This window comes from Aquarana catesbeiana, linkage group LG01, assembly GCF_042186555.1.
Source record: "Aquarana catesbeiana isolate 2022-GZ linkage group LG01, ASM4218655v1, whole genome shotgun sequence".
In the NCBI taxonomy this organism is placed as follows: Eukaryota; Metazoa; Chordata; class Amphibia; order Anura; family Ranidae; genus Aquarana; species Aquarana catesbeiana.
The window spans coordinates 725,576,633-725,590,590 of record NC_133324.1 but is presented as its reverse complement, the minus strand read 5'-3'; positions in this window follow the sequence as shown (position 1 = coordinate 725,590,590).

The window sequence follows — 13,958 nt, the reverse complement described above, 5'->3', positions numbered from 1 at the left end:
TAACAATACAGCTGTAACCTAATTAATCTAATTAACATGAGCTAATTAACTAATCCCTTTAGACAGACTAGATGACTAAGACATGACCGTTAGGCCAGACTGGCCGTCTTGTAGTTCAGAAAATCCAATCGACATTATCACAATCAACATAGACTCTTCTTCACACAATAGCAGAGTTAATTAACACAAATAACAATGGGGATCTAATGACTCTTAGATCCCATAGTAGACTTATTTACAATACACATTTTAGCAGACAATAGATAGACAGGTGTTGGAATTTACATCAGCATCTCCTAACAGTATCTGTCCCAGCATTATGAATCAGCCACTATTCCAATATGGCAAATCCAGGGTCCCCAGACATACAGCTCACAAAGGGCCCCCGATCGATCGGCAAGAGGCTAGCATACAGTCCCCTCCAAAAGTCTCTTTCCCGGCTAGGTCTGTCACACATTCTTCTACAGATTTCTGGTCAATAAATAAATGATGTTTACTAGATGTTATTATTGATCACTAATTGCTGATTTAATAAAGTGTTTGGCATATCAATAGACAGTAGTGTTCAAGAATAATTGGGACAAGAATGAAAAATGCTGGGCTCAGAATGATAATCTGTTATATTTGTTAACATTCAATTTACAACAGTCATGAGGTGAAAATTGTGTGTGATGACTAAAAAACTAAAACTATGTCCCCTTTTCATACACAGGAAGACCTCCAGGAGGAGGCTCTGGAATGTGGCGCACAGGAGGAGGCTGTGGAATGTGGCAGCCAGGAGGAGGCGGGGGTTAGTGGCAGCCAGGAGGAGGCAGGGCTAAGTGGCAGCCAGGAGAAGCCTGGGCCCAGTAGGAGCCTGAATGAATCGTAGGTTCCTCCCCTCCGCCTTCCAAACAAAAGACCCAGGAAGGGGAGTCACGTGCAGGATTCAGCGCTCAGGCTCATTCAGGAGGCTTCTGCATCCCTCAGAGCCACCCCCACTCCTGAAGAGGCCTTTGCCTGCATGGCTGCCACCAAACTGAAGGGCATGCAGGAGGGCCAACGCCTCATGTGTGAGGACCTTCTTTATAAAGTCTTAACTAAGGGGGTCACACCCAATACCCACCTGAGTGTGTTGGACCATCCTCCTCCTCCTCCTGCCACAACTACACCACCAGAGCCACAGCGTGGAAGGAAGCGTGGAAGGAAGACCAGAGAGTGATGACCTGGGTTCAGTCTGGTCTGGCAAAATATGCAGTCTCTTGTATGACCACAGCCTGGGGACATACATGTCATCTGCTGCTTTCCAGATCTCTGGGACTTCTGGAACAGACTGCACTCCCTTAGATATGGACTCCTCAGGCCACCAATTTTTACTGTAAAATAATTAATGTCTGCCCTGGGGGTCAAAGGCTTCACCAATTTCTGCTGTTTCTCCAGCGTTGCCTCCCTCTTTGTTTGGTTGTGAGCCCTTAATAAAGGTTTTTTTTGTTTCAATTATACTTGCCTATGTGTGTTTTCCATCAAAAAGGACAGTTTATTTGTGAGGAGGCAGGTACATTTCAAAAATACAATGTGAAATTAACAAGGGACACCAACACCAAGCAATCTCCTTGAGGTTAAAGATTAAATAATACAAGATAATAATGGTGTTGTGGTAACTTGACACACAAAACACACACAAAAATATTCAGGATGTAAAATAAATAAAAAAAAAAAATTAACAACAAGATCAGCCTTGAAAAAAATACAAAAAAAAAAAACAAAAACACATCAGGCTTGAAAAAAATACAAACCCCCCCAAAAAATTATATATATTTTTTGTCAGATGTGACAAATCAAAATATAGTGAGGGAATCACGATAAATAATAAAGAAATAAGTTTGTGAGAAGTCTGTGTGAATATGAGCAGCAAAACTACTTCATTCTTCTAGCATTATAAAGAAGAAGAGAGTGCGCTGTATTAAACAATTTTAAACATTGCAGCCTGACGAAAGTGCTCTATTCATTCCGAACGCTAATTTTACCAGACCGAGCTGTTCCGTCTCGGAATTTCTTCTGAGCATGTGTGGCACTTTGTGCATCTGAATTGTCCACACACGGTCGGAATTGACGCGATCGGATTTTGTTGTCGGAAAATTTTATAGCCTGCTCTCAAACTTTGTGTGTCGGAAAATCCAATGGAAAAAGTCCGATGGAGCCCACACATGGTCGGAATTTCCGACAACACACTCCGATCGCACATTTTCCGTCGGAAAATCCGATCGTGTGTACGGTGCATTACAAAACACTAAACACACATGACTGCAGTGTTCGCAGAGTCAGGCCTGATCCCTGCGATCGCTAACAGTTTTTTGGTAGCGGTCTGATACAGTCGCTAACAGTCAGGAGCTTTTTTACCTGTGAGTCTCACTAGTGTACCACTAAATTTAGAGCCCAAAATGGCAAATCGAAGGTACACTAATGAAGAGGCCTACACGTTTCTGAGCATGACAGATAGTAAAGAGGAAGTCACTCATCTGTCAGATTCAGGCTCAGAATACGATCCTGTAGACAACAGCAGCTCCATGACAGATAGCTCTGATGATGGAGTTGTGGTCCCTGCCAAGGTCAGGCATACCAGAACCCGAACTTCTTCTTCTGTCGTTGATGTGCAAGAACCGCAGGTCCCTCGTATGGAGCAGAGCAGTACTAGCGCTGCTATTCCTTCTGGTGAACTGGCAAGCACCAGCGGCCTAGTACACCCTGGTCGTACATCCAGCACTGCAGTATCACATGGTGACGTGGCGAGTCCCATAAGTGCAGTTCAAGCTGGCAAGGTGGCAAGCACAAGTAGTGTCCCGCTGCCACCAAGAAGATGAACACAGGCCCGTCGTGCCCATAGTGCCCTTCCTGCTGCATTCGCCAATCCTAATTGGGAACTCACCACTTCTGAAGCACCCGTACTTCCCCCATTCACTGGCCAACCCGGCATTCAGGTGGAAACAGTTGATTTTACGTCACTTGATTTTTATTCTCTGTTTTTCACCGACGATCTCTATAGATCTATTGTGGACCAAAGCAATTTGTACGCTGGTCAACACATCGATACTATTCCCCAGTCCTCCCTTGCCAGAGATTGGAGACCAATTACGGTCTCCAAATTTATGCTCTTTCTGGGCCTTTCCCTCAACATGGGCATAACCAAAAAGAGTGAGTTGCGGTCATATTGGTCCAATGACCCAATTCACCATATGCCCTTGTTCCCTGCCTCCATGTCCAGAGCACGATACGAACAGATCTTGCGGTTCATACGCTTCAATGACAATGAACCCTGTCGTCCTCGTGGAGACCCTGGATATGATCGGCTCTACAAAATTTGGCCCCTCGTAAACCACTTCAACCAACGTTTTGCAGATTTGTTTACTCCCCATCAAGTTGTCTGCGTAGATGAGTCCCTGATTAAGTTTTCTGCCCGCTTGTCATTCAAACAGTACCTTCCCAGCAAGCGTGCCAGATACGGGGTCAAGATGTATAAGCTCTGTGACAGGGCCACAGGCTATACATGTAGTTTAGATTGTGTGGGACTTGGTGTCACCCTTATTCGGAAAGGGGTACCACTTGTACGTGGACAATTATTACACGAGCGTGCCACTTTTTAGTCACTTGTTTGATGAGCAGATTGGAGCATGTGGCACCGTGTGACCTAATCGCCGGGGCTTTCCCCAGCGGCTTGTAGATTCCCATCTTAGGCTGGGGGAGAGAGCCTGCTTGCAGTGTAATAATTTGCTCGCTATGAAGTGGAGGGATAATAAGAATGTTTTCGTTCTTACTTCCCTTCATGCAGACACGACGGTCCGAATGACTACGGCGACTGGTGTTGTGGAGAAACCCCTCTGTGTCCACGAATATAACCAAAATATGGGAGGGGTGGACCTCAACGACCAGTTGTTGGCGCGGTACCTAGTTGCCCGTAAGGCCAGACGCTGGTACAAAAAACTGTATGTTTATTTATTTCAATTGGCTTTGCTGAACGCTTATGTGCTATACAGAGCTTCAGGACGGACTGGATCATTCCTTAAACTACAGGAAGAGATCGTCAGAGCCCTTCTGTTTCCAGCTCACCTCACCTTCCCCAACCAAATGCAGTAAGCCAGCTGCATGAGAGGCATTTTCTTTATGTCCTCCCGAGTACCCCTACCCAACGAGCCCCCCAAAAAAGATGTCGTGTCTGCAGCAAGCACAGATATAGGCGTTCCCCGCTATTATTGTCCCTCCTGTCCTGACAATCCTGGTCTTTGCATTGGTGAATGTTTTGAATGCTACCATACACTAGTTGAGTATTAGCGTAGGGTACAGCACTGCACAGACTAGGACACACTTTCACAGGGTCTCCCAAGATGCCATTGCATTTTGAGAGACCCGAACCTGGAAACGGTTACAGTTACAAAAAAAGTGTAAAAAAAAAAAAAAAAACACAAAAAAATATATAAAATTATATTCTTATATTCTCTTTCTATTCTCTCTCTATTGTTCTGCTCTTTTTTTTACTGTATTCTGCAATGTTTTATTGTTATTATGTTTTATCATGTTTGCTTTATAGGTATGCAATTTTTTTATACTTTACAGTTTACTGTGTTTTATTGTTAACCATTTTTTTGTTTCCAGGTACTCCATTCAGCTGCAAAGCGGATTTATTTATCTTGACAGCAACAGCGTTTGCTCCCACGATACATGAAGCCGTGACTCCAGCGCTGTCGGAGGTGATTTCAGCACCACAGCTACATACTTCAGCATATATGCCATAGCATGGGAGCAGCAGTGGGTGGAGGAGCGATTTGCTCCTACCTTTTGCAGGAGGATGCCCCCATGATTCGGAATATATATATTTTAAGCACAGGTTGCGTTAATTTTTTTATTTTTTCTATTTTTTTTTGTATTTGCTTTGCAGGTATGGTAAGTCTTACTGTTATACTGTAATGTTACTTTGTTTTATTGTTAACCATCATTTGCTTAGCAGGTACACCATTCAGTTGCAGCTGCGGATTTATTTATCTTGACAGCAACAGCGTTTGCTCCCACGATACATAAAGCCGTGACTCCATCACTGTAAGAGGTGATTTCGCCACCACAGTTAAAAAAAAGAGCATATATGCCAAAGCATGGGGGCAGCAGGGGCGGAGGAGAGATTTGCTCCTACCTTTTGGGGCGGATGCCCCCATGCTTCGGAATATATAAACGGTGCATGTATGCCCATCATTAGAAGTGGGTGGATGAAGGGAGGTATTCTAATGGTAGGCATACCCACCGATCAATCTCTTTTTTACATGCAGCCCACAGGCTGCATGAAAAAAAAGTTTACAATATATGCCCAACAAGGACCAGCAACGTACTGGTATGTTACTGGACTTTGAGTGGTTACACCAGAATGATGCCTGCAGGTTTAGGTATCATCTTGGTATCATTCTTTTCAGCCAGCGGTCGGCTTTCATGTAAAAGCAGCTAATTAGCCTCTAGACTGCTTTTACAAGCAGTGGGAGGGAATGCCCCCCCCATCATCTTCCATGTTTTTCTCTGGCTCTCCTGTCCCAACAGGGAACCTGAGAATGCAGCCAGTGATTCAGCCAGCTGACCATAGAGCTGATCAGAGACCAGAATGGCTCCAAACATCTATATGGCCTAAGAAACCGGAAGCTACAAGCATTTCATGACTTAGATTTCGCCGGATGTAAACAGCACCATTGGGAAGTTGGGAAAGCATTTTACTACATCACTACCTATTGCTATCATAGGGGATATTTACATTCCGTGAGATAACAATAAAAATGATTAAAAAAAAATGAAAGGAACAGTTTAAAAATAAGATAAAAAAGCAAAAAAATACCAATAAAAAAAAAAAGCAACCCTGTCCCCCCCTGCTCTCGCGCAAAGGCGAACGCAAGTGTCGGTCTGGCGTCAAATGTAAGCAGCAATTGCACCATGCATGTGAGAAATCACCGCGAAGGTCAGGTCGAGGGCATTAATTTTAGCAGTAGACCTCCTCTGTAAATCTAAAGTGGTAACCTATAATTTTTTGGGGTTAAAAGTAATTTTCTTGCAAAAAAATTATGTAAACAAAAAGTGTCAGAAAGGGCTTTGTCTTCAATTGGTTAGAAGAGTGGGTGATGTGTGACATAAGCTTCTAAATGTTGTGCATAAAATGCCAGGACAGTTCAAACCCCCCCAAATGACCCCATTTTGGAAAGTAGACACCCCAAGCTATCTGCTAAGAGGCATGTTGAGTCCATGGAATATTTTATATTGTGACACAAGTTGCGGGAAAAAGACACATTTTTTTTTTGCACAAAGTTGTCACTAAATGATATATTGCTCAAACATGCCATGGGAATATGTGAAATTACACCCCAAAATACATTCTGTTGCTTCTCCTGAGTATGGGGATACCACATGTGTGAGACTTTTTGGGAGCCTAGCCGCGTACGGGACCCTGAAAAGCAAGCACCGCCTTCAGGCTTTCTAAGGGCGTAAATTTTTGATTTCACTCTTCACTGCCTATCACAGTTTCGGAGGCCATGGAATGCCCAGGTGGCACAAACCCCCCCCCCCCAAATGACCCCATTTTGGAAAGTAAACACCCCAAGCTATTTGCTGAGAGATATAGTGAGTATTTTGCAGACCTCACTTTTTGTCACAAAGTTTTGAAAATTGAAAAAAGAAAAAAAATGTTTTTCTTGACTTTCTTCATTTTCAAAAACAAATGAGAGCTGCAAAATTCTCACCATGCCTCTCAGTAAATAGCTTGGAGTGTCTACTTTCCAAAATGGGGTCATTTGGTGGGGTTGTGCTATCTTGACATTTTATGGCCTTCGAAACTGTGATAGGTATTGAGGAGTGAATCAAAAATTTATGCCCTTAGAAATCCTGAAGGTGGGGATTGGTTTTTGGGGCCCCGTATGCAGCTAGGCTCCCAAAAAGTCCCACACATGTGGTATCCCTGTACTCGGGAGAAGCAAAAGAATGTATTTTGGGGTGTAATTCCACATATGCCCATGGCATGTTTGAGCAATATTTCATTTAGTGACAACTTTGTGCAAAAAAAAAAAAAAAAATTGTCACTTTCCCGCAACTTGTGTCAAAATATAAAATATGCCATGGACTCAACATGCCTCTCAACAAATAGCTTGGGGTGTCTACTTTCCAAAATGGGGCCAGTTGGGGGGGATTGTGCCATCTGGGCATTTTATGTCCTTCAAAACTGTGATAGGTAGTGAGGAGTGAAATCAAAACTTTACGCCCTTAGAAATCCCGAAGGCGGTTCTTGGTTTTTGGGGCCCCGTGCGCAGCTAGGCTCCCAAAAAGTCCCACACATGTGGTATCCCCGTACTCAGGAGAATCAGCATAATGTATTTTAGGGTGAAATTCCACATATGCCCATGGCCTGTGTGAGCAATATATCATTTAGTGACAACTTTGTGCAAAAAAAAAAAAAGTTTGTCATTTTCCTGCAACTTGTGGCAAAATATAAAATATTCCTTGGACTCAACATGCCTCTCAGCAAATAGCTTGGGGCATCTACTTTCCAAAATGTGGTCATTTGGGGGGTTTTGTGCCATCTTGGCATTTTATGGCCTTCAAAACTGTGATAGGTAGTGAAGAGTGAAATCAAAAATTTACGCCCTTAGAAATCCTGAAGGCGGTGCTTGGTTTTCGGGGCCCCGTACGCGGCTAGGTTCCCAAAAAGTCCCACACATGTGGTATCCTCGTACTCAGGAGAAGCAGCAGAATGTATTTTGGGGTGTAATTCCACATATGCCCATGGCATGTTGTTTGAGCAAAATATCATTTAGTGACAACTTTGTGCAAAAAAAAAAAAAGTTTGTAATTTTCCCACAACTTGTGTCAAAATATAAAATATTCCATGGACTCAACATGCCTTTCAGCAAATAGCTTGGGGTGTCTACTTTCCAAAATGGGGTCATTTGGGGGGGTTTGTGCCATCTTGGCATGTTATGGCCTTCAAAACTGTGATAGGTAGTGAGGAGTGAAATAAAAAATTTATGCCCTTAGAAATCCTGAAGGCGGTGCTTGGTTTTCAGGACCCCATACGCGGCTAGGCTCCTAAAAAGTCCCACACATGTGGTATCCCCATACTCAAGGAGAAGCAGCTAAAAGTATTTTGGGGTGCAATTCCACATATGCCCATGGCCTGTGTGAGCAATATATCATTTAGTGACAACTTTTTGTAAATTTTTTTTGTCATTATTTAATCACTTGGGACAAAAAAAATTAATATTCAATGGCCTCAACATGCCTCTCAGCAATTTCCTTGGGTTGTCTACTTTCCAAAATGGGGTCATTTGGGGGAGTTTGTACTGCCCTGCCATTTTAGCACCTCAAGAAATGACATAGGCAGTCATAAACTAAAAGCTGTGTAAATTCCAGAAAATGTACCCTAGTTTGTAGACGCTATAACTTTTGCGCAAACCAATAAATATACGCTTATTGACATTTTTTTTTTACCAAAGACATCTGGCTGAATACATTTTGGCCTAAATGTATGACTAAAATTGAGTTTATTGGATTTTTTTATAACAAAAAGTCGAAAATATCATTTTTTTTCAAAATTTTCGGTCTTTTTCCGTTCATAGCGCAAAAAATAAAAAGCGCAGAGGTGATCAAATACCATCAAAAGAAAGCTCTATTTGTGGGAAGAAAAGGATGCAAATTTAGTTTGGGTACAGCATTGCATGACCTCGCAATTAGCAGTTAAAGTGATGCTGTGCCAAATTGTAAAAAGTGCTCTGGTCAGGAAGGGGGTAAATCCTTTTGGGGCTGAAGTGGTTAACTAAAGCCAACTACATTTTTCCAGTTTATAGACCATAGGTTTAAGTAAAGCCAACTTAATTTTTCCAGGTTATACACCATAAGTTCAAGTAAAGCCAGCTCAATTTCTAGAAAAGTTTGAGTTAGGAACACATACATTAACTTCATTTCAAGTACTTATATAGCACTGTCAATTTACACAGCGCTTTACATATACATTGGACATTCACATCAGTCCCTGCTCTCAAGGAGCTTTTAATCTAAAAACCCTGACTCACATTCATATATACACATACTAGGTCCATTTTACACAGGAGCCGATTATCTTACCAGCATGTCTTTGGAGTGAGGGAACCTACACGGGCACAGGGTAGAACATGCAAATGCCAGGCAGGTAGTGGTTGGGGATTCAAACCAGCAACCCTTTTGCTGCTAGGTGAAAGCACTAACCACAACACTGTGCTGCCCTATTACTTAATTCCTTAGTTACCTAGTTACTTAGTTACTTAGTTTTAAGTGATATCAACTTGTAACTTACTCATTTTTTTTAAGTTGGTAAAACTTATTTTCCAAATGTATTTGATATATGTTTGCTAATATGTTTGCTGTGTGTAGTGATATGGCACTGCATTGCTTTAACTGACAATTGCGCGGTCATGCGACGTTGTACCCAAACAAAATTGACATCCTTTTTTTCCCACAAATAGAGCTTCCTGTTGATGGTATTTGATCATCTCTGTGGTTTTTATTTTTTGTGCTATAAACAAAAAAGGAGCATCAATTTTGAAAAAAACACAATATAACACAATATAACACAATAAAACACAATTGGGGATAATAAATATCCCCATTTTTTTTTTTAAAAGCACATTTTTTCCTCAGTTTAGGCCAATATGTATTCTTCTACATATGTTTGGTAATAAAAAAGTTATAGCATCTACAAAATAGGGGGAAGATTTATGGCATTTATCATTATTATTTTTTTTACTAGTAATGGTAGTGATCAGCGATTTTTATTGGGTCTGCGACATTATGATTACTGTGTAAATCTCACTGGCAGGGAAGGGGTTAACACTAGGGGGCGATCAAGGGGTTAGCTGTGTTCCCCCGGGAGTGATTCTAACTGCCGGGGGAAGGAACTGACTGGGTGAGGAGAGCAATCGCTGTTCATACTTAGTATGAACAACAGATCGCTCTCCTCACCCCTGACAGCACGGAGATCTGTCTGATTACATTGACAGATCTCCGTTCTGTCTCTTACATGTATGTATTTTATTGCTTATGAATAAACTGTATGATTTGATGCCAGTGTCTGATCACGCGCCTTCCATCCCTCCCTCCCACGCTACCAGGGACATGACAGAGATCACTATTCCCCATCACTGGGAACAGAAGATTTCTGACATGTCATCTGGCAGAACGGGGAATCACCTTGTTTAGGTAGGCAGCTCCCCTTTCTGCCTCTTTACACTGTGATCGTGGGTTGCTGACGGACATCGAGTCCGCCGGACTCCCTGGGCATGCTCCCTTGGAACACGGCGGTCGCGCGCTCGCTATCTCCTGTGTAAAGACCAACGTACACCAATGTTGGTTTGCACAGGAGAGCTGACCTATAATGATGGTGGCTGGTCGGCAAGCGGTTAAAGTGTGAACTTTTGAAGATGATTCCCCACATCTAGCACTAAAAAGATCTTCTGAAAAACTTCAAAGGTAGATTTTAGGTTTTCAGGGTAGCTCTGGCTAAAAGCATAAATGAGTCCCATAATCATTTTTTTCGATACAAAATGAAAGTGCTATATGAAAAAAATACACTATACCAATATGCTTGTTTTTCCTGCCAATGCAGCATAAATATGGTATATTTGTTTTTGAAATGTAATAACAATAAAAAGTAGGTGGGGCTTTAGGTTACCTAATCTAACTTTTAATGTCCAATATCTCAAAAACGAACAAACAGAAAGTTTGTTTTTGTGATACAAATCAGCACAAACGCAGCACAAACAAATTGTATAATTGTTTTTAAAATGTAATAACGTGGTGCAAAGTGGGAGAGGTTTCATCAACTATAATGCGCAAAATCTCTGAAACCAAACAAGCACATACTTTTGTTTTTTGCAGCACAAATCGGCAGAGATGCAGTGCAAACGAATGCTATCTTTTAAGTATCTTAAATTTTTTTTTAAGTTTTAATAACAGTGGGTGCAAAGTGCACGGGGCTTGATGTTACATAATCTGAATTTGAATATCTAAAAAACCGAACCAGCTGAAACATTCATTTTTGCGGCACAAAATAGTTTTAAAGCTTAATAGCTGGCGGTCGCTCAGCCTGCATCTTGGTTGCGTTCTGCCGCATGCAGTAAGCGCAAACTTTGTGTGTGCACAGGTGAGTTGTCTCAATAGGTGTATACAATGGACGTATGTCCATTTATTATAAATTTATTAATCTGAAAATAAACATTTTGAATGGTATGTTAAGCAACATTTAAAGCATGTGAACGAAAATTTGTTCAATGTTCACTCTTACCTTTCAATGGCATTGCATGGCTTTGTAGTGACTTGGAAAAATTCTTGTCACTGGTGGCGCTCTTTTGTCCTGATGGGCCTCAAACGTATGGGAACTGCCTTGTGCAGGCTTTCAAAGTTCCAGAAAACATCAAACTCTTTAAAATATAAAGCAGCAAAACTGGTGCAGTTGCACATTTGGCAAATATATGCGATCATTTTTTTAAGTAAATGTAACTCAATTAGAATATGGAAATGCACATACCTTAAAAGTTTTGTCTAGAATACTCAGTATTATACATTATTTTTGTAAATGTAAAAGGTGTGTTTTAAGAACAAATGGAAATTAAGTAAGGTACTTAAAATATCAAAGTAAATTAACATGTATTTTTATGTTGAAAATTCTAACATTTTTATGTTAAAATTACGAGCCAACAGAATCATTTTTATCAGTGTATACTTGATGTTGGCATGAACATACTTTTGTACTGGAAAATCAAGACAAACAGTTCACAGCACATTGTTGCAGGGTTCTGTGTGACTAATGCGCTCATATGCTTATCTCATAAAGAACAGCATTACAGTGTGTTGCAGGGATTTAAGGTAAATGCTGTTCTTTGAGTAAAATAGTGTAATGAAGTGCAAGTGCAAATAGCAACCAATCAGAATACACTTTACTAAAGCTGGATCAACGCAAGATGATTGCCATTGCTTCAAAATAGTCTATTTGTTGTTTATATAGTTTCATAGAAAAAGCCTCCAGGCAGCATACTATGTAGTTTACCATAATTAACCAATTTATATAAAAGGAATAAAATATACTAAGGAAGCAATAACATTTTAAAAACCATAAAATAACAGAAATCAGAGTGAGCTATACAATTACTTTTGTAGAAGTCTATTTTTTTGCATAATTCCACTGTAATCAGAGAACTGCTCCGGACAAAACCCGAAGACAAATCACTGTACTGGCCCATTGGCGGTACCATGTGATCACTGTGACTAATACAGCAGATCACATGACAATTGTATATTGATCACTTCCCGACCGCCTACCGCAGATGTACTGCGACAAGTCAGCTCTATTGTGTGAAACAAAATACCTGTACTGTTCATGTAATAGACACTGCATGGGGGCACTGATTGGACAAAAGGGGAGCCAATCAGTGGGTCCGGCAGATAGCCGTTCTGACAGGGAAGAGGATAGAGATCTTGTGTTCCTGCTAAGCAGAAACACCGATCTCTGTCTTCATCCAGTCAGACCATTCCCCACACAGTTAGCAAGCAATCCCTAGGGACAGTTAGCCCCTGATATTAACCCCTTCCCTGCCAGTGTCATTAGTACAGTAACAGTGCATATTTTTAGCACTGATCACTGTAATAATGTCACTGGTTCCCAAAAAAGTGTCAAAAGTGTCAATTAGGTGTCTGATTTGTCCGCTAAAATGTCGCACTACCACTATAAAAGGATAAAAAATAAATAAAAACCCATAGTTTGTAAACACAATAACTTTTGCGCAAACCAATCAATGTACGCTTCTTAGAATTTTTTTTTTACCAAAAATATGTAGCAGAATACATGTTGGCCTAAATTGATGAAGAAATTAGATTTAAAAAAAATTTTTATTGGAGGGGTTTTATAGCAGAAAGTAAAAAATATTGTTTTCTTTTCAAATTATGGCTCTTTTTTTGTTTCACACGGACGGCTGTTCTGCCATAGTAAAAAGCATATAATATGTTCTGTGAAATTCAAGACTCCAGGCACTACGATCAGCTGCAATAGTACAGTGCGATTACCTGCGTTTACGTGCATTTACATGCAGTTGCGTTTAGCTGCGGTAGTCAATATTTTTGTTTGGTCCCTTGAATCTACCCATGATGCATTTCGGTCCTCTGCAGTTCAAACCATCTATTTCCTGTCTCTTTGTATACTGCCTGAGTGTGTGTTGGAGTTTTGCAGTGAGAGGAGTGTTCTGTCTATTGTGCTGAGATCTTTCAAGATGAATGCATGTATAGGTAGTTTGCTCATATTGCTGCTAATGAGAATGAAAAAAAGAAGAGAGATCGAGCGGAGGAGATGTCCCCGTCATTACTGGGTGCACCCTTTAACCTCCCAGCGTCTTTCGATCGACTACTTTGCCCTCATGTTCTTTGAATTGAGAACTCACGGAGACAAGTTCTATAACTACATGAGGATGTCGGTGGCGAGTTTTGACGAATTGTTGGGACTTGTTCGAGGACGTCTCACCAGACACGGGACCAACATGACACGATGCATTAGTGAGGAAGAACGGCTGTTACTTACCTTAAGGTTGGTTTTCCACATCTTGAACATACTGTATGCTTACATTCATGCACATGCAGGTTTATATTATTGACAATAGTGTGTGTGTATATATACATCTATATATATTTCATACTTTTTTTCTATTTTCTGAATTCTTCTCAATTTTGTATTGCAGATATCTTACCACTGGAGCGAGTTTTACCTCCCTTCATTATCAGTTCCTAATGGGAATTTCAACTATGTCGACTGTAGTACATGACACCTGTATTGCCATTTGGGAGGAGCTTAAGATTACAGCCAGTCTGGGAAGAGATAGCGGAGGAATTTTGGGAGAAGACTAACTTCCCAAATTGTATTGGGGCATTAGATGGGAAACATATCAGGCTCA